Below are 25,291 nucleotides of genomic sequence, written 5' to 3' on the forward strand. Positions count from 1 at the left end.
TGTTTGGTAAAATTGTATAGAACAATATATTAGCATGTATGTGCACCAGAAAAGCACATTAAATTTTATACAGGTTTCTTAAAATTCCAAATGCAGCAATAGACATGATGAACTTAAAACTGGACACATGAGAAATCAAGAAAACTGAAATGGCCAAATCCCGCCATGCTTATACTGGGATGATCATGTATAACTGAGAATCAACACATTGAAATTGATGAGATTAAAACCCATTGGTCTCTGTGAGAGTACTCTGACTAAGGATACTTCCAAATATGTAGTTTTTGCCATGATCCACCAAAAGACATCGTACAGCTATTTTGTATTTCCCTCCTAAATAGATTTCCTATGATAAAGAAAAAGAAAATTGTTTAGAATATATAGAGATACTTTGAATTTATGCTGGAAATGCGAACAACATGAAGGGACATTTTATTATGTTTGGTGGGTGTGTAAAAAAGCCAGAAAATTTTGGATACAAATACATATACTAATTCAGAAGATTTTAAAGACTAATGTACAATTGAAACTAGAGGCTTTTCTTTTGGGACTAATGGACAGACAGCTAGAAAGAAATCATGGAACTTTGTTTTTATATATGACAACTGCAATGAGATTATTATATCCTCAAAAGTGGAAAGGTTTGGCACTACCCACAATGGAGGGATGGTTGATGAAAATGATGGAACTTGCAGAGATGGCTAAACTGACTTCCCTGATTGGAGAAAAGACAATGTCTACATTTATTGTTGACTGGAAATCCCTTATAGACTTTTTGTATGAAACAGAAGAAAATGAACTTGTGATTTGTAGTTTTGATGATTAGAAAAAAAAAATCTAGATAATAGAATAAAGAGCTTTTCTTTTTGTAACTAAAGAGTAAGAGGTAATTTTGTAATCACTCTTGTATTTGCTGCAAAGAAAATCAGAAACTTCTTTCTATTTCTGTTTTTTTTCTTTTTGCACTTTTGCCTTTTTCTTTTTCTTCTCCTTTCTTCTCTTTCTTTACTTTATATTAGTTTTTGTCAGTTTTTTTTAATCTTCTTTTTAAAACATTTAATAAAATTTGTAGATATAAATAAACAAATACTAACCATACCTGACCCTGCTGAGCCCTTTTTCTGATCAACCAAGGATGACCAAGTGCTGTCGCCCTGTGTGTCAATGCACTTCATCTCATGCTGATCCTGTAAAGGCACAGACAACCTGACCATTTCATATATAAGTTAGCATTTCTACAACAGCAATTAGCCTTGGTGCAAAAGCAGAGTGCAAGACATCTGTTTTAGGACTCTTTTATACAATGTAAGCAAGGGAATTACAGTAATAGAATAGCCTAATTCCTTTCCAGTGGGATCCCTTTGCTTGGAAGCCAGACCACAACACTCGCTCCAAATATGAGGAAGCCAAGCAACAAAACAAAAGGAAAAGCTATTTTTCCTGCATGGCCAACCAGCAACAGTTTCCCTTCAGTGTTCATCGAACTGTTGACCCCACATCCTTCCATCGTGCTTGCATATGATGAATGCCAATGGGTGTCCTATCTCAACTGGATGTGAAGAAATTAGACTGAGAGCAAAAGGATTGATTTGGAAAGTAAACTAATAGATTCAGTTTGAATCCATTCTCTCTTGGCTCAGTTTATGTACAAAGGCATGCAAGGATGTGCGTGTGTTGGGGGAGAGTGGGTGTCTTTTTCATTCCTGTTGCAAATGGACAGCAGTCACGTTTGCCCTCCATATAACTTGGGGAATTCATACCTGAGCATGTTTCCTTTTCTTTTCTTTTTTGGTAGCTGCTGCTGTTAGCATAATTGCTGTTCCCACAGTGCCTGCTGCAGTTTGTAAGCTCATTTCAAACTTGACTGGGGATTAGTGATAACACTCCCTACTGTACAGTGTGCCTTATTATTTAAAACCCTAAAGAGAACAAAAGGCATGTGGCACCTCGTGAATAAAATAATACTTCCTGGAAATGTTTGCTGAAAAGCCTCCATCCTATTTTTCAGACGGATTGTTATTTTTCTTGATTATCTTAGCCAGCAGAGGACATGATATTTAGATTATGAAGCATTATAATTAGTTTTTCATATATATTGCTGGTCTCCAGAATAATCTTGTGATATAACGAAGGTATTCAGTTAGGTTATTTAAAGGTAGGTTAATGGAAATATGTCATCTGAAATAACAGCCGTTAGCCATGCTGGCTAGGGATTATGGGCGTTGGCATTAAATGCATTTGGAGGGCAGCCATTTGGAGGAAGGCTGTGATAGAATACAACATTCACAACATTTTTTCTGAGCCAATAGAGGCAAGATTTATTTAGCAAGGTCAGCACACTGACCATATTATGCATGCTACATCTTACAAGGCTATAAGGAAGTATCATTTTGCTTTAAATCTAAATAACCTCTGGTAAACTCTATGCATCCAAAGAAATGGTTTTTTTTTTATAAAAATAGGCCTAAACATATTGAGACACAGTAAATGGTGAAAAGGCACCCAACACGCAAGAAGTAGCATAAGCTACACAGTACAGTGTTTCCATCTGTGGGCAAGCATTTGTCCAAATATTGCATGAAATTGGATCCCAGAGGCACATACAGTGTTGGTAGCTTCATCTCATATTAAGCCATGTGTTAACAATCTGCAATGAATAGCAGTTGGCAGCACAGGGAGAGATAAAATGTGGATGAAGTAATATGTATTACAAAACTTTCCAAGATTGTGAGAAAGTCACATTGGAACTAAGATTATGCTGAAAGTTAGCAAAAAGCAACTTTTTTTGGTACTGAAAAAGTGACATCTTCTTCCACCTATTTCTTTGTTCATGTTTTTCACAGTTGTCCAGTATCTATTCACTGTCCAGAACATATCCTTGGTGCAACTGAGAAAGTAAAACTGTGCTTTCTCCTTCTATCCTTTAAGATTTCAGCCTATCAGTAGATGTCATAATCAGGTGTGATGAACATTACAACACTGTGGCTTGCCAATCAGCACTGGCCATGTAATGAATGTCACAAACCCAACTGAGAATGGAAATAGGGTTAGGATTAGAGTTTGCAATGAATATGTGAATGCTTTCACCCCTACCTTCTTTCTTTAAATCTTTCTCAAATATATTTAGTGGAAGAGAAATGTTTATTTGCAATTGGCAAAAATTAATTCTTGTTTCAGCTGAGTACTATTTTAATTTGATCTCCTTAATACTCAAAATATTTTCTCCTCTGGCAATCATAGCCAATATTTGGCTGACTTCCCTTTTACTCACTAGAATTACTTTTACTTTGAAATTTATGTGCATGTACATAGATTAAGCTTGGAACAAAAAAACACAGTTGCCCCATGGAGCCTGAGGAATGTAGTATTTATGAATCACCTCCATATGAAGCATTCTGTTAAGTACTTCCTAACCTAATTATAATTTAGTTACCTATAATATTTCATATTTCTTTTAATGTTGCAATAGAGTTATTGGACAATGTGACAAAATGTAGATTATAATATGGATGTTGAAAGAAAGCATGGATTTAATTTGTAGTTTGAGAGAAACTATAATACACCATGGATTGATTTGACCTAATTATAATATTCTCAGCTGGACATACATTTTTCTGACAAGTGCATGATTCATAAAGGAGATTGTCAGGACATTCAAAATAGCACTGAAGACATAAACTGGGTTGACATACCATGTTATGCCATAATCAGCTGAATAAGCCACAAGTGGCTGGCTTCACACATGGTAAGCCAAAGCCAACCAAACTACATCATGTCTTAGTTTAATGTATGGCCCAGCCAAGGCTGTCTGCATTGCTCAATAGCATGGGGTTCAACTGCCAGTTTTATTGCCATGACTGGTCTAGGGACTTTTTCCCCCCCAGAGAGAAGGGTGGAAATCAACAAAATCCTGAGAGCTAGCTAAGTGACATCTGAAAATACAGTGCTGTTTTTTTTCCCAATAAAGCATTCTGAAAGGTTAAGCAAGGGGGCAATAGGTCCTTTTTATCACTCTGCCACTTCCCTAATCTATCTCAAGCAACATCATTCAACAGCCCTTCACTCCCAAATTGGATTCCTCCCCTAGAAACTGGGGTTGTCCAGTGTGGACAACTATAGTCTTTTGGAGGCACTAAGCACCCTATATTCTCCATTAAAAGGATATTTGGCTTACGTGTAAGGCCTCCTCCTCCTCCTTTTAATATAATATTGAAAGAATCTGTGCAAAAGAGGAGGAGCGAGGGGGAGGGGGATGGAATTCTGAATACACAAAAGCTGAAGGAATGGCAAGCGGCTGTAACCTAGCAACAGTGTCTCAGGATTTGAATGTAATTATCCTTCCAATGTGATAAATACTCTGAAGGACTCCTTATGTGGAGATCATACTAAATAAGTCTTTGAAATTACCCTCATCAAATATTGATCGAGGGAGAGGTTTCAGAAAGAAAGACCCAGCAAATTCCAGCAAGCCCATGTTCCGTGGGTTAATTGGACAACACTGATGCATTAATATACAGCAATTGTACCAATAGCCTCATCTAGCAACAAAAGGAACAGTCAAAAGCACAGTCATCAAGACACACCCGTCAGATTGATTTTCCTTTTGTTTTATGTCCAGCATACAGAGAAACAATCACAATAAACAGGATTTATATTAGCCAGTTGAATTGATGGAACTTTAATTGTTGCCTTAGGGGGAAAAGTGTTTCCCATAGGAAAGAGTAAGTAGGAAAAGGCTAGGATGGGAGTGCAACTTTGCTCATTAATAATCAGAAATATTTTCTTCTTATGCTGTGTGTGCATGTGTGTGTGTCTATTTAATATGGCTCAGTATCTGTTTTGGTGAAGCACTCCTGCTTAGGAAAACATTGATTCGGTTGGCTTGGTGGGAAAATGATTTATTGCACAGGTTGTCCTGATGGCCCTACATCAGAGTTTGTTGAGGAAAAAAAAAATTCGTGACACCAAGTAACTGCACAAATGCCAGGGGTAGCCTAAAGACAGCAGGCACAGCTAAGGAACTCTACGTGCTTCTACTTTCCATTGAAAACAATGGACATTATATCTAATACTGAACTGATCATATTTATTTAAAGTTGAATTTCATTTTCTATCAACCTCAGGCCCTTGGGGTGATGTTGAATATAAAAAATAAATAAATAAATAAATAAATAAAAGGAACTGTTAAAATGGAATTAAAAGTAGGGATGTGTGAATCAGTCAATATCTGATTTAATTTCAAGATGTAAAGGAAGCATGGCTTTACTTGAATTTGAGATTTGAAAACAACACAATTAAATTTGAACTGAATCAAAATAGAGCTTTAGGCTAATGAAGAGAAGGATCAAAATGCCTGCATTAGCTCCCTTTAAAAAAAATGTGAAAACTGTATGTTTTCTTTATTGTATAAATAATGCACAATTTATATAAAAAATAGCCCGTTACATATGACTGTCTAACAGCAAATATTCTATTGCAATTATATATATGCACTGAAAAGGGCCAGTAGCAACTGTAGTAAACCACAATTATGCCAAAATGACACATGTGAAGGCACATCATCGTATAGATGTCTCCATTACATGCTTGTTTTCCAACATCTGATGCAAGTATGAAAGTTATGGTGTTTGCATGGTAATAACTTCATGCACAGTTTGTCATTTGCTCCTCTCCCCCCAGTGTCTATGAAGCAAAATACAAAACAAGAGAGTAGGTGAAAGAAAATAAAGCAGTTTTCTTCCTTTTCTTTTTATTGGGGTTCGGTAGTACAGAGTATGAAAAGGAATGAACAGACTGAGTCCAAATTCTAACAGGAACTATATTACAGATCAGACAAATAGACTGAAAGTTAAGGAAATATAAAAATAAAAGTCCATGGATTTGGGCAAAGGTAGAGAAACACACAGGAAATAGCAAACCAGATCAAAACAGAGTAGCAAAATAAATCTGCTCTCTCTTTCTCACTTATTTCAATTGCATCTGTCCAAACAAATTCTATCAGAAGAGTGAAAAACAGAACAGCACTTCCCCAGGTAGGGTTTGCGGATGTAATGAAACTTATTAGCAGCTACTCAGAGATAACCCATCACACCATTCATTCCCCACCACTTTGCCTGGTTTTCTTTTATATAGAAGGAAAGTTGCAATGATGTTTGAAACTCTAGGAAACTAGGAAGTGCCAGGAAATCCATCAGCTCTCCAAACCATTTTCAGATTGTTCTAAGGCAATTTAAAGGCATCTGATTCAGTTGAATCTCCTTCAAATGAAAGTTTCATACAGTCCTAACTGAAAATACTCAGAATAATAACACATATGCCCAAATCGGTATAGCCACCTTGATTTTTTAAAAAGGAGAAAGATGAAGTATATGCTTTAAAAATAAATTATTCATTCACCAAACTCTATCCTGACTCAGACATATGGTCTTTGTAATTATGTTAGCTAAAAAGAAAACTCTTCCCACTCACCTTAGAGTAATCCCCCCAAACTCAATGGGATTTAATTTTCATAGGCACATATAGATTTACATTTTCACACTGTGACACCACAGCAATTTAAAGTACCGCAAAACACTTTGTATAATAATTTATAAGCAGCTTATAACATCTCATAAAAACAGCAGCAGTAAAACAGAACCCCAAAACAAAGCATTACAGCATTAGTTAAAAGTAGCTTTGAATGTAAGTCACCAAGAGCCATTTAAAACTGACAAGAGGAGGAGTTATCAGTATTTCACAAAGGTGTTCCTCAAACATTTCTTACCTTTTAGAGATGTCTTATTAATGTCTATTGTGAGAGCTGCCAGAATTGTCATTCTTCAGGGTACAGCTTTCTCTACACTCTCTAACATTTAAGGCTGTAATTATATAAGCACCATCCTGGTTTAAGCCTTACTGGTGCAGAAGATTTACTTGCAAGCAAATATTTATTATTAAATTAAATTAAATTTATTTATTTATTTATTAAAATACGTAGTGAAGATCTTACTATATATCTCTAAGTAGTGAGCAGATGCATGTCTCTCATATCAGATTATAGCCATGAACATTAAGAAACCATGCCAAAGAGTAGCTTGCCAAGTTGTGATATTATGGCAGATCAGCCAGAGATCTAATGAATTAGTATTCACACACATGCTAAGCTTGGTTCAGTGAAACCTTAGGATTTTGTTTGTGCTACTTTGTTTTGTAAACTCAGTACTGTATGTTTGATTACTATATAGTTCAATGTACTGTGTGAATCCACAGAAAGGCTTAATTCAGTCATCAGCTTGTACATGTGTGAACACAACCAGTATGGCATGTTCATTTTATCTTACCAAACACATGCATATTGTGAGAATTAAATAGGTGTGTGCTTATGCATAAGTTTGAGTTCTTTGAAGAAAGAGAGCAGAAAGATATAATAAAAATAATGTACAAATTATTAGTACATTGAAATGTACATTAATACATTAGTATTAATAATTAATGTAGTTTTTGAGATATATTTTAATAGATGATAATCAATTGTAGAATCATCATTTTTTAAACTTTCAACCAAAAGAAGCGATCATCCTGTGGCTTTTAAATACACAGGAATATAATATATGTAAAAACATTATTAAAGAGTGGAATAGAGTTTTTAATAACAAATTGTTCTGTATGTGTGGGAGAGTTTACTTGAGTTGATCAGTAATTTTTTATAGGAACACCAAGATTCTACAAGCCTATCCCTTAGTAGGATCTATGGGAACTGAAATTCAACACCTCTGGAGATCCCAAATTGGAAAAGGTATTTTATTCATTCAAGTCATCATTCAGAGTTGCAGTGACAAAACAATAAACACATACTTATAAACTTATACTATGATTAGCTCAGGTGGATTAGATTCTGAAATTAGATATATCATACTACAAGTAAGGAAGAATTATCAGAATTTATTTTTAATTATAGTCAGAGAACTTGAACAGCTAAAAAATACAATTCCAAGCCAAGAGGGGCAAGGATCCCATTCTAGAGAGCACCCAAGCCAGTTCCACGAAGGTCACAAAATCTCACATACTCTAGAGCCTGCCCACATGAAGTCAAAACTCGAGCAACTTTACTGGCAAAAATGCTGTGGTAACTGGTCACAGTAGCCAATAGTCTTGCAATTGGCTCCTTCCCAAAAAGAAATTAGCCACCCTAAATAAGGACGCTGAACAACAGTTTGCAATAAGAGAGGAGAAGTAGGAATGCTTCGCCTTTTTAATTTCCATGCAGTAGGCCCAAACAGCAAGAAATACCTCCTCTGCCTATGTGCTAGGCATCACTTCATCTCTTGGAAGGCATCCAAAAACCATTGGACCACTCAACATCAGCCAATAGAGAGAGGCCACTCAGGAGAGATTTTGTCAAAGGTCTGAGATGCCTCTTGTTGACAGCAGCAAAGCAAGCCCTCAATGAACTTAGCCATCAAATAAATGGGAAAATCCCCAAGTGCCCTTCCAAAACCATTCTAATCTGTGGGGCACTTAGGGCAGACCATTGGAATGAGTTTGCCCCTGTGGATTCTTGGACAGCTGGACCAGGAAATGATCACACAGTGACAAAGGAGTGATGTTAATATCCATATTACATAACAGCTGCTCCAAAATGAAAAGAAGATTTAATATGTGGCCACTTATTCATGTCCAGTCCAAGATTATCTGGAACTCCTGGGTTCTACTAGACTCAACCCTCACCATATGGAGGTTGAAGTTCCCCTAACACCAACAGGCTAGGAGACTCAACTACCAACCTGGTGACCAGTCCAGGAATCCAGGAAGGGATCCAGAATGGGCAGAAGCGTGGCCAGTATAACAGCAGGACCCCTAGCTTGTCCCTATGGCCCAGCTTAATATAAAGGCAGTCACACTCCACCACTTTGGAAATAGCGACACTGGGACAGACAAAGGCTCATGATAGATGCCTCCCTCCCCAGCCCTTGTGTTGAGATTTATATAGGACCTGAAACCTGACTGGACAGATTTCCAAAAGGGTGACATCATCTTGTCCTCATTCAGCCAGGTTGTATCCAGCACCAAATCATGAATGGGCCTAGCTTTATTACAGATAGATCTGGTTTTTTTACCAGCAACACTTTGAGGCCAGGTGCTCCAATAAATGGACCCATCAAGTCCATAGGATGGAGCTTTGGGTTAGAAGAGGAGATTGTCACCAAACAGGAGATCATCCTTCCCCTGTAATGGCCTACCTGTCTACTCCGACTATATCACCTTTGGCCTAACACTCCTGGGATATAGCAGCTGTATTCCCCATTACACTATACAATATCCTCCCAGTTCTCTCCATAAAACACAATCATCATTCACACCAATCAAGAAATGTAATCAACCATCCAGTGAATGACTGAAGTTGATCCCCTAACCAAATACTTAAAACCCACCTCCAACACCTCCTAGTCCCTCCAGTTTAATACAGAGATACTTTCCCAGAAGACCTGAGAACTTCCTTATCTGGCCTACACTCTCACCGTGAGTCAAGCTATCATCACTCCCCTGACTCCCACCCAAAGGGCCACCCAACTCTAAAATCCACACCTGACCACCTGAGACCCTGCAACAGTGGGCCTCAAACAACCATAGTCTCCAGTCCCCTGCTTGACTCCCAGGTAAGGGAATGCCCCTCATTCCATTCTCTGTTGACAGGCTACCTCTCGGGCACCCTTGTGGCTTACCCATGTAACAGTGAGAGACCTACTTTTTTGAACTTTCCCCCTTCTGCTAGCCCATTTATGCCCTCTAGTCTGCTCACTGTGGCCAGCTTTCTTGGGGAGGACTTCCCCTTTCTGGAAAGTCTCAAGTCAAGGCCTGTCATGTCCCCCGTTGTGATGTATATATACATCACAACGGGGAACATGCCTTCCCGGGGAAGGAGAGGAAGGAGGAAGGAATCAGTGATAATCTCACAAATACTTAAAGACAAATACAAATAAAGGAAAAAGGAGCCATACCTTTGTCCTGACCTGAAAAGCCATCACCCTATCTCCCTGACATCTCTGCATTACCACGGGGGACACACCTGCTCCGGACCCAGGAAGAGGACAGAGGCAATCAGCACTAATCCCCCCCGATCGTCCATCGAGACTCCGGAATCGCACCCTGATTGCCCATCAAGACTCCGGATCAGGACTTTGGGACAATAGGTGGTGGGGAAGGATCAGGTCCGCACCACAGGTGTTTACCAGATACCTCGCACGCCATGTGCTCATTCCCGTCTTTTTTCATGTATGCATTCTATTCCCAATAAACCAGAAATCCTTAGCCCTAACTAGTGATTCTGTGTTTCTTTGGGAATAAGGCAACCATCACAAGGCCTAAGGTCTACCCAAAGATCACTTCCTGCCTCCAGTCTGGCTACAATGCTCTTCTCCTTTGTAGTCACTGCAGACCTGGATGACAGAAAATGCCTCATTTCCCCATTCCATTCCCACCATTGTGGCTGCTGCTATTTTGGCTCCAGCCTGTGGCTCCTGGATGCAGTGGGTGTGCCATTCTGATGTTCTTCCAGTTCCATTGCCATCCCACTGTTGCAGCCAGTCTGCCAGGGCTCCACTCCTCACTAAGAATACATCCAATAATGGCAGTGATGGAGGCCATGGTCCATCTGTTGCTGTCACTGCTGCTACCCCACTATCTCTAGCCAGCTGCTCTCCAACAGAGGTGGTCAGCACACTTTGCCCCCACCATAATATCACCATCACCACTGCTCAGCTCCACTCCAGGTTTGCTCACTTCTTCCATCTGCAGACCAAACAACTTCCTCCAGTGGTCCAGTAAGTCTCCCTCACCACATAGGAAAAATTACCTAGACTGAGTCCCCTAACTAACAAACATGCAAATTAAATCTGAACCTCCAAACAAATCCATCCCTCCAACTCTTCATTCTTCTACCTCAAACCCACACCACACCCGCTACTCCTCCAGATAACCATCTCTATTTTTCCAGTTGGATGAAGCATCAGTCTAAGAATTTAAAAGGCCAGGTTGAGTACCCGTGAATATTGATTGGTCATCCAAGAATATTGGTGATTTGGTTCCTGGAACCAAGAGAATGTAACTTTAGAAGTCAGCCTAAATGTTTAGCACTGATGTGCTATGATTCTGTGATTTGAAATAGTGATTTCATTCCCCTTATATGAGTAAGGGGTAAGGTTAGTTCAGATTTTTTTAAAAAAAATGTTTAACTCTCTTTTTCGTGAAGGTATATAGTCAACGCTGGACTAAAGTAAAACCTGATCTGGGTAAAATCCAAATCCTGAAAAACTGTTCTGGGATTATGACATAAAATATTAAAAACTAAGAAACTATTGATGAATTTAGTTCTTAAAATGCTTCAATGTGTCCCAATAAAAGTATAAAATTATTGTTTTGTAATGCAAGAGGCACAAAGAAGGAGCACTTCTGGAGCAATCTATATTCCACCTTCTCTTGCTCCAAGGTGGCAGAATAAAAAAGCTCCTGCAATAATCTTTCTCTAAGAGTTGTACTGTTTAAACCATCCTTAGGGAAATTCAAACAGCACAATTGCTCTAGTCTGACTCTGTGTGCTAAGCTGCTTGAATTAAGTGGGTGTTTTGGAATCCTGAGCAAAGCCTTTGGGAAAATGACCTTTCACCCACACTGCTGAACTTCTCAACCTGCTGCTAATTAGGATGGAGAGAGTCCCCCCTTGTTTTCAAATACCAGTTTACCTCTGTCTTAACTTTCTGCTGGGAGCTGACCGCAGAGTCTTGGTGCGTAAGGAACAGGGCACAGCAGATGGTAACATGCCAGCGTGCCTCTGCCAGAAAACAAAACTTTGAGCATTGCAACACAAGGAGGCCATGCCTCTAGTTTCTGTTAAGCCTCTCCACAGAAAAGCTATCTATCAACCATACCACACTGCTCATAGTTCTGAAAATAATGTACTGAAAATGTGTGCCTGTGTGATATAGTAGTTAAAGCCCTGGATTAGGAGTGGGGAGACCCAAGGTCTAGCCTTTCCTCAGCTAAAATCACTCTGTCTCTCAGTCCTAGACCAGGAAGTTAAAAAAAAAAAAAATCTATTTACCACCCCCCCCCACTGGATGACCATGGTAGATTATGATCTTCAATTTTATTTTTTATTAATTTATTTTTTATTTTTATATTTCAAATTTTGTCACTGCCCATCTCAGTCAAACAGCAACTTTGGGCAGTCAAAGAAGCTTCATCCTGCAATGGATTGATTCAGGATGAAGATGAAGATGATGATGATACACACACACACACACAAACACACGTGATTTCCCTCCTCGTTCAGCAGGAGAGGTAATATTGGCGTAAAATGGTTGGGCCATTGGAAGACTCTCATTGCCAATTATGGTGCTTTAGACGGAGGTCAGTGGGAAAGATACAAGCAGCCCAGCTCATTCCACTCAATCTGGGTCCTAAACAGACAATTTACCATATAATTATCTCTCATTTATTTATTTATTTATTTATTTCCCCGCCTTTATTATTTTTATAATTAACTCAAGGCGGCGAACATATCTAGTACTCCTTCCTCCTCCTATTTTCCCCACAACAACCAGGGCTTTGAATTCCATGGCATACTCTGCCACACTTTCCCCCCTTGCCTAAGTTGCTGGATGGCCGCCTTCGCCTTCGTCTTATCAAGTGGGTCTTTGAACTGCTCCCTCAGTGCCCTCATGAAATCTCGCAGGCTGTTCATCTCCGGGGCCATGGCATCGTGCAGCTGCACATAGCAATCCGCCGCAGTTCCGCAAAGCCTTGCGCCTACCTGGCTCACCTTTTTGTACTCGGTGGGGAAGCAGGACCCATATTCCTTCATATAGATGGACACATTGGTCAAAAAGAATGCCAGCTGTTGTGGATCGCCATTGAATTTAACTTGTATCTCCTTGGGGGCCACTGCAGGTGTCTCACGGGTTGCAGCTCTCCCCCACTTGCTGTGGCTCTCCTGGTGGCCTCTGCTCTGCCGGCGCCTCACAGGGGAGTCGAAGTCTCGGGTTGGGGTTAGGGTGTGGTGCCTTCCTCGCGAGTCGGGTGATGCCACTCTGGAGAGCTGGGTCAAAATCTCCGCCAAAGGATACGCCATGGTCTCAAGGGTTTTTGACACCTGTTGCAGCACCACTTCCATAGCAGACATCCTCGCCTCTAATCCCCACATTTCCTGTGGTGTCTCGTTGTGGTCTGACCCCGTTCTGTGGGATCCTGGGCTCAGCACCCTTACTTGTGCCTCCAGAGGTGGAGGGGCTCTTCCCTCCTCTTCCTTGGCACCTGATTGTGAAGGTCCCATCCCTGGGTCTTCTATTATCACGCTTGGAGTCTGAGGCCCTCGTATGAAATTGAGTGAGAGGAGCGCACTTTCCAACTCCATTGTATTGAGTCGGGGTTCTGTCTCACACTCACTCTCCCCACTTCCTGAGCTCTCTTCCGACTCAATTTTCTCTTCTACCACCTTGGCGTACAGCACTGTCCTCTCCAATGACAGCAGGGGTGACGGCTGCTTTGCTTTGGGATTTCCCGTGTTTCAGCATGCTTTGTTACCTCTCAGCTGAGTTACTTTCTCAGGAAGAGTTTTTGAACACAAAGATTCGCAGCTTAATGTCAGCACCTGTTCATTTGAGCATTCACACAATAACAATAGGAAGGCTGTGTTCCTTTAACTGTTTTAATGAAGCGAAATGAATAGTACAAAGGTCAAGCTGCGAATGGAGAGTTCCCGCTTAAACCTAGATTTAAAACTACATTCCCTTAACTGGTTCCCTTTCCCACAAAAGTATGTCACCCACCCTCCCATCCAGGTGGTGTTTCTGGTGTATCTCAAGCCATTGTCCTTGATGTCTCCCATAGCCATAATAATCCACTTCACACTCCAACCTCACACCCCCTCCCATCTGGCGACACAGAGTCTACACCCATTGAGAAGGAAACAATGGCAGATGCTCCGATAAGGGGTTCTATGAACCCTTTGATTGGGGGGATCTGACAACAACCCTGTGAGGTGAGTTGGGCTGAGAGAGAGAGACTGGCCCAAGGTCATCCAGGTGGCTTTCATGCCTAAGGCGGGACAAGAACTCACAGTCTCCTTGTTTCTAGCCCATTGGCTTAACCACTAGACCAAATATTGCTTGTGGATTTGCTCAAAATATTGTCAAAGGCCTAGAAAAAATAATCACATAATAATGTATTGTTAACTTGGGAACTTGTTCTGCAATTGGTAAATACCAATGTTTAAACATCCTCTAAGAGAAAAATATGTCCTTGGGCTACCATATCTTGGCAAGAGAAATCTGCTTTACTACTGAATGGCAGCAAAGACATACAGAAAACAAACTCTTTGCTGTCATTTAGTAGCTGTCTGGATTTTTGCATCCTAGACCAGTAGCCCTACTTTTGGCCTACTGCCATCTTCCCCAACTTTCAGTTGCTTGCTACAAATTTTGGGATTTGTAATCCCAATGGATCTAAGAGGTTCCAGTTTGGAAAAGACTGACCAAGAGAAACACCAACAATGGAGCATTCCATTCCAACATGAAACTCCCTTTATTCAAATATGCATTATTATTATTATTATTATTTTTAAAAACACATTATCAAGTATCATCTTAATATTGCTGAAAAAATGGAAGCTGAAAACTAATTTCCTTCAAAGTGGGAAAGTGGGAAAATCTTCAATTTCATGTCACACTACAGTTCCAGAATAAAAGCTTTTGAGATTATATGTCAACCAACAACCTGGTGACCAGTCCAGGAGCCTAGGAAGGGATATATAGATATAGATATAGATATATGATATCAAAAGGTAAATATCTGAGATAATCCCACATACATATACCCACAGCCCAGCCCTGTAACTACAATTAAAGATCTTGCAACTCTGCTTTTATAGGATTCAACTCAAAGGCTAAAATCCTCTTTGGAGGATGTACAATAAATACAGCAAATAGACAGAGCAGTCTGTTGTCCCTGCTTCTATGAACCCTTTTCTTAGGCTGAGCTCTGAAAAATTATGGTGTACTGAATTAATGTGCCCTGGAGACCAACCATACTTATGTAGCAGACACCACTCCAGAAGGCTAAAGACTAACGTATTAATGTCCTCATGGCCAGCGAATCCATGTTGCAGATGAGAGTATTTCCAGTATGTCTATCTCCATCCCTTATCCTCTTTGATGTGGAAAATCTGTAGGAAAACATCCCTGAAGGAAGGCAATTTTCCAAAGCATAGGTTTATGAGATAACTAGCCTTTAAAATTAAGATTTCATCCAGATTTATTTTCAAAAGCCATTACTTATCTAAAGGAACTCAAACCCTTAACTCTGAAATCTTCTCCTCTGATCACAGCTGGATTTGTAGCATCTGTAGTAAATACATAAAGAATACATATATGTTAAATATATTATGTAACAGAAAGTAACAGTTACTCACTTCAGGACCAATGTATCTTAATATAATGATAAGTTTATCATTAACCGTAGTGGAGAAGAGGGAATAATGGTACATTTTCCATTCCTCCCGGAACAAATAGCCTGTAAGTGACTTTTTAAAAAATACAAATTCTAAATGCCATTCTTTTGTATCTGTGTTAAACTTGGTTCTGCTTCATTAGCTACAAGAATATCCTATTTACATTCCATGTTAAAGATTACCTTGCTCTGTGTGTGTGCGTGTGTGCGTGTGTGTGTGCATGCATGTGTACACACATATATGCATCTCTGCATGTATACATATGTGAATGGTAGATATGCATATCAATTTTCTGATTAAAGAAAATATAATAATTCAAATCAGCGAATCTCAGAGATGCAGGGGGGAAGCAATAACCTTGAGATTAAAAAAAATCTAAAGGAACATAAAATGGAAAAAAAAAACCTCCCATCTACTGCAGAGGAACTCAGAAAAGTTTCTTCTCATGATGAAGGTCAAAGTAGTGAGCCTTCCTCTCATTCCACATAAGCTCTCAGGATTTCCAATGAAGAGATAACTTAATGTTAGTGATTGGGGAATGGAAAGGCAAGGCAGGAGTATGGGAAGGTTAGCTGAGAACTGATTCCCAGCTACTCCCAGCATCTGTGACTCAATTGTCTCATCCTGCCTAATAGGCCAATGTGACATAGCAGTTAAGGTGTTGGACTGGGGAGTTTAAGTCTGCTGTTAGTCATGGAAACTCACTGGGTAATTTTGGACTAGCTTCTTCCAGCCCAATCTACCTCATGGGATTGTTGGTATAGGTAAAAATGGGTGGAGGACTATGTACACTACTCTGAGCTCCTGAAGGATTTATACCTAATAAATAGGTATATATAGCAGATAAATAGCAGATCCAGCCCTGTGGAATTGACAGAGAACCCCCAATTCTGTTGGTTGATTTTCCTCAATAACAATATAAGAAGAGTCATTCCAGATGAGGCCCAAAGGCCCCTTTCTGCCAGCATTCAGTCACCTATCGCAAGTCCAGCATCAGTTGTCCTCTTCTTTTTCTGAGGATGAACAGCAACATTTGAACAGATTAATGTATCCCATATGCCTTTCTTCCTAGTGGTAATTTCAGAGTACAATTCAGGAGGAAAACCTGATTCAGGATTTTCAGCCATATCCAATTTTCATCGCTCCTACTCCTTTAATGAGAACTTCTATAAGCTCAGATGGAGGAGAATCAATTAGCGTCTAAGGAAGAAAATGCATTGGGTGACTTATGGAAGGGAGAGGCACTTCACTAGCCTGACAACTGGGAAAAATCCATCAAGAATGCCTGAGTAAACCTGCTGCCCGTGCTAGCTATGAAAGAAAACAGTCAGTCTTAATCTATGGCTAGCAGCCAGTACACACTGACAATTCAATAGCCATCAATTTGCACATCACACTCTTTGCTTTTGTGCCCAGCACCAGCAGAGCACCGAATTACAGGACCGCAGGCTTACCAAACAGGGGCTGTCAACTGACGGGCCAAGGGGCCCCAGAGCAATTTCACTCACTTGTGATTCATGGCTTGTCAGAATGGTAACCAAATACTCCATTTCCACCCTCAGGCTGCATTTCTTGCTGCTGAATTGCATCACCAATGTCAGGCTATTCTTTCTCCAGAGGACAATATTTAGGAAAATGAATTATTAAATCACTAACTGATTTCCTAGGGAGAAATGGTTCAAAGATTGGGGGAGGGGGGAAGTGCAGTTACAACCTGCAGAACATATTATTATAGAATTGTGTGTTCTCTTCCCATTTTTTTCACTAAGTTATATTTATATTTTACCATTCTATGGAACATGAATGGTTGTATAGCTCTGTCCCCTAACTCATGACAACCCTGTAAGGTGGCCTGAGCTAAAAGTCAACTTTTTGGTGAAGTGGGCTTGTGAACCTGGGTGTCACCAGTTCTATTTGTATCAACCACTATGGCATGCTAGCTTTTTAAAATCTAATAAATAATAACCATACTACAGGCTCTAACTAATACTCCCATGCCTGGGAACACATCCATATCTTAAGACCAAAAGCCAGCAGGCGGAGGCCAATCAGTCTCAGGAGGAACAGTATTCCATAGGGCAGGCACAGAAATAGAAAAGGCATGCTTCCTGGGTCCTCCAAGATAATATTAATTTATTGACAGGACCCGCAGCATGCCTTTCGTGCGGAATCTTATGGTACAGGTAGAAACAACCAAGGAGAAGTGTCCCCACAAATAACCTGGCCCTATACCATGAAAGTGACAACTAGCATTTTAAATTATACTCATAAGCACACTAGAAGCCAGTGCAGCTCACAGAACAGAAGTGTAACATGTGCACAAGGTGCATTCATAATTGCCTGTCCTGCTACATTTTGCATCAGCTGCAGCTTCAAGCTGCTTTTCAAGGGCAGCCCCCTGTAGAGCACATTGCAACAATTCACTTAAGAGGTGTCTAAGGCATGTGTGACCATAAGCAGAGCCACCCAGTTCATGAAATGGCACAACTGGTACACAAGACAGAGTTGTGCAAAAGCCCTCCTGCCACCTGTTCTTCAACCAGGAGCCACAAGTTCAGGAAGACCACCAAGTTGTGCACTGGTTCTGTTTGGGGTATTGCAAGTGCATCCAGAGCAGGATCTAAATGACCCTAAAACTCAAAGCTCCTCCATCTTGCTAGGGTTGAACTGAAGCCTGCTGTTCCCCATCGAGACCTCTACAGCCTCCAGACACCAGGGCAGAACCTCCACTGTGTCATTTGGTCATCCAGGAGCAGAGATGCAAAGCTGGGTATTGTCAACGTAGGTCATATTATCACCCCATGCTGATGGATTACCTCACCCATGTAGATGTAGCTTCATGTAGATGTTAAACAGGAGTGAGGAGAGCCCTGAGGCAAACCATAAAGCAAAGGCTGTGAGCTAGACCTCTTTCCCTCATGAATACTGACTGGAATTGTCCTTGGAGGAAGGAGGAGAACTTGCATAACACTGTGCCCCCAACTCCCACCTCCAACGCCAGCCAAATACCATGATCAATGGTATTGAAGGCTGCTGAGAGGCCATGGAGAGCAAGGATAGGCACCCCCTCCCCACCAAGCTATCTATCAATAAATTATCTATCACCCTGCCCTCCTGCCAGAGGTAATTCACAAGTGCAATCAATGCAATTTTGGTCCTGTACCCAGGTGTGAAACCCAACTGAAAAGGTTCCAGATAATCCATTTCTCTGCAGCTGTAGCTTTCTCAACAACCTTCCCTAGAAAGTGAAGTCTGGAGACAGGACAAAAGTGGTCTAACAGCAATGCCTTCTTCTTGGGGGGTTTGGCTAGGATGGACCACCACCTCCTTCAGAGCCTGTGGAACCACCCCATCTCCACTCAGGGTGCTCAGTGTAGGCTAGCTGCAATAGGAAAAGGCATTGTTTAATGTGTGACATGTGGTTGATCAGCACTCAACAAATTTACATGCCATTGTGTTGAAAAAGTTAATATTGGAATTAACCCTAGGTTAACATAGAGACTTACAATGGCTAGTTTGCATGGATCCTCATATTTCTAGATTTGTAGGCAGGAAATGTAGCTTTGCTTCCTTTTGCTGTATAATTGTAATGGATTATAATGAAACAATGAATATAATCTATCATTCTTACATTTAATAATTCCTAAAGCCTTATCTCCAAATAGAACTGGGTAGCCTTGTGATTTATGTGGTGATCTAAGCACTGTCTGTGCTGTAGATTTGTCTTCCATCATTCCATGTGTTGGCTGGGATCACACACTGTGCTAAGCCAAGGGTTGTTTTAACCAGGATTTATTGAATAAATCATAATGGCTGGGTTCATTTTAACTAACTTTACAAGCCATAATGGCTGGCTTCATACAAAATGCTGAGCCAAAATCCATCAGACCAGTTTATGATGTACTGCAATGTATGAAGCTAGCCAGTTTTAGTTGATATCATAGTAGGTAGTACAGGGATGATTTGCTGAGAATAGTTGGTATGTGATACAAGAAATGCCGGAATAGGGACAGATAATGTTCTCAAGACTGCAGATCCTCTCAGATTTCCAGACATGTCTAGGTTTGAAGCCCCTAGCCTTTAAAAAAAGAAGAAGAAAAGTTGCATGAAAAGAGCATACACATAAAAAAGATTGAGATATAACTTGAATATTTTTGAGTACAAAAAATAAGTAAGTGGTCTCCTATTTTTGATCCTGCCTTTGGCCTTGGCTGGCATAGTTTAATTTATGCCTGCCTTCTCAATATCCTCCATGCTGATGTCTTTGAACACTGAGATCTACATAGGCACAAAAGGAATCATCTTACTATTTTGCTCTCCTAGAAAGATATTATGTAACATTTTGACGTACCCAGCTACTTTTGCCGAGACTACACTGATTTCTGAATCACAGGCCTTGAAACTGCATGGTTTGCTATATATTTGTACATTTTGCACACAATATCTAGTCGTATATTTTACAAAACCTGTGTATGTCACTGAATATATAATTCCATAATTATATATTGCATGAATCAATACTTTATATTTTATCTCTTTAATTTACTGCCAGTTAATTTCCTTTACAGAAACCTAGCTGTGCTGTTATGAGAGTCAGAGATTTTCTTACTCATACATCATATGACAAATCTTTTATCTGCTTCACTTTAAAAATCCTCAGTCATACCATCTCTCTATGTAGTCCTTTGATTAAGTAAGATCAGCAACAATTATCTCAGCAAACATGACAACTGATAGGACTGTGGAAACCCTTTGAAAGAGGTGCTTTGGCAGGCATAAGAGCATATTTCAAATTGTTAAGACGACTTAATCCAGGCTTACATTGCTGTTTTGGTAGTTGCTCCCAATATGTCTGCAAGTGTGTGCAAGATGCATACATGCACAAGTCTGGAAAACAGGGTTGCTCTTTAACCATGTGAAAAGATGTGCTTTGTACTTGCACCTGTGCGTTCTGAGGCATCGTCTTCAAAGGATTTACATAGTCTTAAGAACTAGGACTAAAATAGAGCTCATGAGTAGGATTATGAACTGCAAACAATGTCAAGAGGTTTTGTCATCCTTCTCCAACCTGGTGCCCTTTCAAGTGCTTTCAACTGTGGATTACTGTAATGTGCTCTACATGGGGCTGCCCTTGAAGAGTATCTGGAAGCTTCAAGTGGTGCAAAATGCAGCAGTACAGACAGTTATGTGTGCCCCTAAGAGGACACATGTTACAGCTCTGTTCCATGAGCTGCATTGCTTACCAGTTTGCTTCTGGGTCCAATTCAAGGTACTGTTTTTGACCTCTAAAGCCCTACATGGTATGGGACCAGACCACTTCTCCCCTGTTATATCTACCCATCCCATCAGGTCCAGCAGGAGAGGCGTATTGTGAGTCCCGTCCGCCAAGGAATTGCACTTGATGGGGTCTAGGACATGAGCCTTTTCTGCTGTGGCACTTACTCTTTGGAACATCATTCCCCACCCCCCACCCCCACCCCCCACCCCCACAAGATAAGGTTGGCCCTGACCCTTGTGACATTCTGGAAATCCCTTAAAACATGGCTTTTCCAGCAAGCCTGGGGACCCCCTGCCAACAGTGAGCCCATACGTTGGATGCATTATGTTTAATTTATTTAATTTATTTATATTTCAAATTTCATCACTGTCCATCTTGCATGATGTGACAATATCCTGATCTGTTCTCTTTTGTCACCTTGTTTTTTATTTACATTTGTTTTAATTGGTTTTTGTACATGGTTTTAACTCTTGGTTTTATCATACACCACCCAGAGTGACCTTGTGTGAGATGGGTGGCCATATGAATTTGATAAATGAATAAACTACAGCTCCCATAATTCCTAGGCATCATGCTTTATGTACATTGTCTCAGAATCATGAGATTTGTGATCCAATAAATCTAGAGGATTTATGACCCAGTTTTAGGAACAGAAATCTGTGTTCTTGGTGTCAGGAGAACAGGTAGTTGGGGAATATCTTGCTTGCTTATTGTTAAAAAATAGGGAATTCAAAAGCTTTGTGCAGAAACTACCTAAGAAGTTTCATTATTAAAATGCTGCTGCTTACCAGTTCAGAATGTGTGTATGTTTTAATTGGATTATGAGTAAGGAAAGCCTTCGGCCTAATTTATGCATTTTGTCTTGGAGTATCTGAAATACTGATGATGGCAGAGGCTTTAAAACATATGAGGGAAAATAACAAACATCTCCTTCCCCAGGGCACTATCTACAAATTTTAATAAGAATATGCATTCCAAACGCTCACTTCACATCTGTGTGGAACTGGTTTCTAATCTCTGCACTGGAATCTAGGGGGGTTTGAAATGATTGTTTTTCTATACCGTGACTTTCAAACTAATTACATTTAATCCAAACATGTATAGAATTGCTAACTTAAACCAGAGGCGACATCCTATACACCCATGGAGTTCCCAAAACAGTTTGCCAGATTTTTGAAATGTATATGCAAATAAAACCCTCCCAACAAAATTTCTGAATGGTTTCAAGAATCTGAATAATTACTGCCTTTCAAATACTTTCATTTCCCTATCAACATTAATATTACATACTAATATTAGTATAAGGCTGGTCAAAGACCATAATAAAGTTATTATTAGTATTATTAGTATTAATATTAATATAATATATTATAATATTAATGTAATATTAATGTAATGTTGTGTAGTGTAGTGTAGTGTAATGTAATGTAATATAACACAGTACAAATATAAATATAAACATCCTATTATAATACTAATAGGATATATTCATCCTATAGTAACTTGAGGAACCAATGGAAGGCAATGAAAATACAGCTAGTCCTCACTTAACAATCACAATTGTGACCGGAATTTCTGTCACTAAGTGACACAGTTGTCAAGCATGACATCATGTGACCATGCCGCTTAGCTATGGAAATTCTGGCACTTCTAATTGCTATCGTTAAGCACATGGTTGTCATTTGCAACCTTCCGCTGGCCTTCCCATTGACTGCTTATAGGAAGCTAGCAAAGAAGGTCGCAAAAGGCAATCATGTGACCACGTAATGCTGTGACATAGTCATTGCAAGCTGAGCACCCGGATCTCAATCATGTGACTGTGGGGACACTGAGCCCAAAGTAAGTATGAGGGCTGGTCATAAGTACCACTTCTTCAGCGCTGTTGTAAGTTTAAATGGTCACTGAACAAGTGGTTATCAAACAAGGACCACCTGTAATAACATCTGCCCACTCCATGGTATTTGTCTTTTCCTTCACTTTTGCCCAAAATTTATGTGTGTGGTATTACAAACTGAATTCTTCTAGATCTTTAGGGCTACCATCTCAAGGCTGTAAAAATCTACATAGCCACCAGATGGCTACTAGGGAGTTAGAGGTACAGTATGGATTGCTTTGCTACAATTTAATGGTCATCTGGATTTTTGCAGCTCAGATATAGGAGGCCTAAATTCTCAAACCATAAATTCCCACCAAAAAATAAACAAACAAGGTTGTTTTTTAAAAAAAACAGTTATCAAAAACAAGCATTCTTTCATACTTTTTTTCATAGTTTCATACTTTTTTCATAGTTTCATACTTTTTTCATACTTTTTCATTCTTTCATACTTTTTTTTCTTTGAAAGCTTATTTAATCCTGAATTCCCAGCCAGTATGGCTACCAACCATGCTGTTTGGGAATTTTAGCAGTAAGACATCCCCTCAAGCTGGGGAAGACTTTTACAATGTGAAAAACTTTAAATCAATAATTTAGAAAAGAAATAGCAAATCCAAATAAAAATTATTTTTAACTAGATTTTTAATTAATGGATAACATTTTTGTTTGGACTTTACTCCCAAACAAAGGACAAATCCATTGTTTCTGTAATGGGCAGGACATTTCAACTTTTGTTAATTTATATCATTTACATCACTTAAAGTCATTTTCATGCAATAATTATATTTAACAAACATTCTGAGTTAACAGACACCACTCCCCACCCCAAATATTCCATTAATTGAGGTTTTACTGTCTTTGTTTATAAGAATAGAAAAGTTGCTCCCAAAGTAGATATTTGCTTGAGCTAGTTGTCTGAAAATGTCTGAAATGGCTACATCTTACATTGTTTACTATATAATTTTAGCATGTGGGCAGATATAGGAAGCCTTCTGATGCCACTGTTTTTTTTTTTTTTTTTTGGTGCCTTCGAATCATGACTGCTTGGACAAATTCCTCCAGTTCTCTTGCAAGATTTTGGAAGTGGTTTGCCATTGCCTGCTTCCCAGGGCTGAGAGAGTGTAACTGCCTCAAGGTCACCCAGCTGGCTTTGTGCCTAAGGCAGGACTAGAAATTTTGGTCTCTCAGTGTTTAACCTGATGCCTTAACCACTACACCAAACTGTCTCCCTCTTCAATAGTGTATGCCTTTGAAGGCTTGCCAGGTTGCCACTTGGGTCAGTCTGCTGGATGCTTTCTTTCTTTGTCTCCCAGATGCTATAGAAAGTACCAAGCCTTGCTTAGAATCACAGAGTTGGCAATTTCTGATACTGCTGTAACATAATCAGCTTTTGATTCTGCGGCAATTAGCATATTATTACCCATAATGTTGTGCATGGCAATTTTGTTGTAAACATTTGTACTAATTCACCATAACCTAATTATTTTTATGATGCATAATTATGGAATATTTTCCAAGAAGGAATGTTTCTATTTTCCAGCTATGTAAATCTTTCTGGAAAAAGCCAAGTCCTCAGATTTCTTTCAAATGTCTGTTTATTCACAAAATTACCTACATCTTATGGAATGCTAAGACAGAGACCCTGTTTCTATGGGGTGTAAGTTTTGGCAATACATTAGAGCTAGGGGGATTCAACAAATAATATGTTAGATTTAGAATCGATATTCAAGATCTATGGTCACTTCCTCAGCAGGCCAGCCCTGCATAACTTTATTTGACATTTTCTAGGAATTACAAGTCTTTCACAGGCATACTATAAGGTCCATAAGAATGTTGCATATCTTGCAGGACTGCGCTAAATAGTTTATCTGTTTATTAAGGGCAGACAGAATTATATATGTAATCTGGTATAAAATCTATTTTGTTAAGACCCACAGTATTTGGTCTCTTGTGCAGTAATCACAATTAGATAAATAAATCAGTAGGCAAGGCAGATGGCCAACATTTCTGTCAGTATCATTATTTACCAGATGCTATTAGTCCATGAACCCAAATTGATGCCAACTGAAAGTCCCAGATGCCTAGGCCTAATAAAATTATTATTAGGACTTTGGCATGAAAGGGGTGGAGAGTTAAGGCCCCCTCCTCATGTACTAGCGGCCCAATGCTGAAGGGTCTCAATCCTGACTCTCACAGCTGGTATTTGAACAAAAAAAATTAGCTGTTTTTGGTAACACAATTAGTTTGGTTGTTTGTCATACCTGAGAGCATAAGGCAACAGAGCTCTTTAATACCTAGTTTCTGTGCTGTGGAAAACAAGGAAGCCAGCATTCTTTTCATGAAAATTAGGCCAAGAGGCATGGACTGAAATTTACACTTTCTGGAGATAATTAGGCACACTATGGCCACATGTAGATGCAGCCTAAAACATATGCAGGTTCCCACTCTCATAGCCTTCACTCTTCACTTTATAGACCTAGATTCAGTGTCATGAACAACAAAGGAAAAAAAGAGAGAAAAATAATACTGCATCTCAGGAAATGAAGAGGTGATCTTTGTGGGCTGTATGTACACAAACTGTCAACCACCTAGATCTGCATCCTGTCTTTGGATTTGACCCTTTCTTCCACTGAAGTAAAAGGTCAGAGCCTTACTGGCA

Source organism: Candoia aspera, chromosome 6, assembly GCF_035149785.1.
Source record: "Candoia aspera isolate rCanAsp1 chromosome 6, rCanAsp1.hap2, whole genome shotgun sequence".
NCBI lineage: Eukaryota > Metazoa > Chordata > Lepidosauria > Squamata > Boidae > Candoia > Candoia aspera.